Source organism: Lathyrus oleraceus, chromosome 5 (assembly GCF_024323335.1).
Source record: "Lathyrus oleraceus cultivar Zhongwan6 chromosome 5, CAAS_Psat_ZW6_1.0, whole genome shotgun sequence".
NCBI lineage: Eukaryota > Viridiplantae > Streptophyta > Magnoliopsida > Fabales > Fabaceae > Lathyrus > Lathyrus oleraceus.
This window is the reverse complement of record NC_066583.1, coordinates 479,165,031-479,168,851: the sequence shown is the minus strand read 5'-3', so window position 1 is coordinate 479,168,851 and position 3,821 is coordinate 479,165,031. Positions and strand designations below refer to the sequence as shown.

At 27.7% G+C, this 3,821-nt stretch overlaps 1 long non-coding RNA gene across 1 annotated transcript; it reads right to left on the bottom strand.

The window, feature by feature from the left end:
• On the bottom strand, positions 1-1,171 carry LOC127085561 (uncharacterized). Its single transcript, XR_007789176.1, has 2 exons — positions 1,038-1,171; positions 1-406 (listed from the first exon to the last, which is right to left on the bottom strand). It is a non-coding gene; the product is annotated as an uncharacterized LOC127085561 (long non-coding RNA).
• Between the last annotated feature and the right edge of the window lie 2,650 nt (positions 1,172-3,821).

Sequence of the window (3,821 nt, the reverse complement as noted above, 5' to 3'; positions counted from 1 at the left end):
TAGGTTTTAACTAATTATTATGCATTCAAACAACATTTCATAACATAGTTCATAACATAAGTATAAGAGTTCAACATTTCTCATCATGCATTATTAAATATACATGCATGATTTTTAATTCATAAAAGGATATAACATTGGATTAATGATCCAATGCATTCAACCCTCGCTTTTACCAAAGTTATGAATCCTGTTTATGGTGGAATCAGGGAAATAAGTCATAAACGTACATAATAGTATAATACCATCAGCCAAGTGATAATTAAAATATAAGTATGATTTTATCTCACCAAGCATTAGAGCATTGAACTAGCTTTCCAATGCATCTGACCACGCCTCATTCTGAGTTACGAAACTCATTTTATAGTGAAAATAGAGGTGTAAATCGATTGCACGAAGACTCATTCTGATAAGCGAAAAACAACATTTTCAGGTAGTGCAATCAATTGATTGAATAATACAATCGATTTACATTGTGTTTTTTTTCTCAAAAATACCAGTTTTAACACTTCTTCCTCCAAATCAAACCATTCTAAATCATACCTAAACATAGGCTAACATTCTAGCATTTCATACCATGAATTCAATATCATACTAGGATGTATAAACAAATATGTTCTAATCACTTCTTAACATCGTTAATCTCTAACAATCCAACTCCTTCTATATTCTTATAACATATCAAGACATATAATTTCAACTTCATAACACACATATTAACTTCATTCTTGTGAATCTCTAACCATAACAACATAATTCAGGTATTCAACAAGTCTTAACAACAAAAAACAATAATAACAACAATAACATAGTCTTTTCACATATTTTCATAACATCCACACAACATCAATACACAATAACATGACATAACATATAACATAAACGCAACATATCATCATGGATTACTAGCAATAGCACAAAACATAACAATAATCATGTTACAATCATCAATTCCACAACAAAGCAAAAAATCACAAAAACCCAAAAACTCAATTTTCATGCAATTTTTCTATAGCTACAGTTATCTAAGAACCCACCTTGATAGATGAAGATGATGAGGATTGAAGCTGATGATGATCTTTCCAAGAGCTTTTCTTCTTCTTCTTTCTTTCTTCTCTTCTTTCCTTCTATTTCTCTTCTTTTATTCTTTATGTTTCTTTCTTTCTCTTTTTACAAATAAAAAATATAATGATAAGAAAGTGATTGGGTTGAAATATAAGTGATGGATAAAGTGTGGTAGAGAAAATAGAGAAAATAGAGAGATAAATGAGTGGTGGAGAAACAAGGTTGGTAATGATATTTCTTAAGAGTATTTCTTTCTATTAGAAAAATTGATAAATTATCAAGGTTATCAAAAATGTCTCTTCTTATATTTATTAATATAGGTCAATCTTTTTAATAAGAATTGATCTCTTCCGAGTCCACTGATTACTTTATTTGTCTCAACTGATAATATTTAAAACATTTAAGAGTAAACGAGTTATTACAAAATAGTTCTTCTGAAATTTGCCGAAAAGATTATAGGGTTTTATGAATAGAATGAGTGGTTATGAAAATTTAACAAAACGTTTAAACCTAATTTCTTTATGAATTAAAATATGAAATTAAATTTATCTACATGAACTGTTTTGCTTAAGTTAGTTCGTGATTGACACCCACCATCACAAAGGGTTCATTATACTTAGAAACATATTTTTTATTTAGGAGTTCACTTTATATAAAGATTGTATGTAGGTTTGATGTTAGATTGTATATAAAGATTGTGGTCACTATCAAAAGGTTGAAATTAAAAGACTTAATTGTTTATTCCTTTATTATAGACGCATTTGAGGGTACTTCTGAAATCTTTTATTTTAAAAATCAAATAGAGGATTGTTGGAACAAATGTGAAATATGTGTTTGTGAGAATTTGGGTTTTGAGTTAAATAAAAGAGAAAATGGATGATGCACCGACAACGTATATTTATTTTATACTGTCAACCAATGACGACCATGCATCCTGTCAAGTCTGACAGAAAATTTTAAAATATTTATATGATATGATAAAATGATATATATTTATTGGACGGCAAGGAGATCACTTAAAAATATGATAGTAAAAGATGATGTTTTTCTTTAATTATGAAAAGGAATTACCTCAAAAGAATGAAAATGAAATTCTCTACAAAATTTATGTCCTTAAAGGACTTGCTGACAGTTATTATAATTATTACCGTGCTTACAAGTCTTTAAAGAAATTATGGAATGCTTTGAAAAAATAAGTATAACATTAAAAAGTTGTGTCTAAAAATTATTTTGTGAGTGGATACCTCAAATATCAAATGAGTGACATATATGTAGAGGCTCGATTCCAACAAATTCACAAGATAACTCGTGGAATAACAGTGAAGGCATGAATTTAGATGAGCAATATCAAGTAGTTGTTATTATAAAAAGATTTCAAAAGAATTTAAGACATAATACTAAAAAAATCATCTTTTAATATACTAAAAATACGCCTCCACATGGATGAATAATCTTGTAAATAAGATCAAATGGAAAAAAAAAAGTTTATTGTTTCAAATAATGATAAAAAAAATGTATAGGTTAATTTCTAAATAACACCTTGAACTAACTGATGCGCACACACTTAAAATGTTTTATAAACTTCATCAATTTCAAAAAAAAAATCTTAGAACCAATTCAGACCTTTATCTAATTGATTAGAAAACATGATTACCATATAGGAAAGTAAAATCTTGCTCTTTAATCGCTTATAATTTTTTTTATAAATGATTAACAATTAAGCCCCCCTCATCATCAATTAGGAACTCTATTAATCAATAAGGCTCATAATATGGATAAATTATTTCTTGATTAGTTAGGTTTAATCGATTAACACCCCACTCTAATTGATTAAAGAGTAGCCTAGGCCCATGGATTAAATCCTTTATTGGCCATTTTTATTCTCCCATTTAAATGAGTCTTTGTGTTAACTCCTAATCACTAAAATAATATTGTATACTTTTTTTCTCATTCATTCTCTTTATTTTTTTTATAAAAATTATGCATTTGTCATTATCTTAGTGTTGAGAGAGAGAAAAATTTAAAGGGGTTGTTTGATTTTCGATTTGATCAGATCGTGATATAATTATAAATTAAGAGTTCAATTCTCTTATGACATTGTAATTTTTATATAAAGGTTACAAGCATAATATGCATAAAAGCTTGGTGTAAGGAGGTTGTTGGGCTAATCGTGTGGTAAAAGCTCATGGTGATAATGGAACTCTCTAGGAAAAACTCTTGGGGAACTAAAGTAGGTGGCGTGGTTTAAGATTTAACCAATATAAATCATAGTATACTATTTTATTTTTGTTTATTTCATCTTTCGTGATTTAATCTCTACTTCATGTTCTTTCTTTAAAGATCAAGCTAAAATCAATATTTTCATTAAAAGTTTTCAAAAATTATACAACACAATTCATCCCGTCTTGTGTTTGAATTCATTTGTTAAACAAGTGACATCAAATCCAAACTCTTGTTATAAGACTAGTCGTCTCAAGAGGAGGAACAATGTCTTCAAATACTTCTTTTAATATAAGTCTTTCTATGAAACAATCTCCACCGTTTGATGATAAAAGGTATATCATATGAAAAGTGGGAATGAAAATATTTCTTAAAACTTATGCTTTAGATGTTTTTGATTCTATAAAAAAATATGGTCCTTTTATTTCCACTTATTTAATAAATAATGAAGTGGTGAAGAAAATCGAGAAATTTGTGGACCATAGAGGACAAATAAAAAATGCAATACAATTTGAAAATCAAATACCTAATAACTA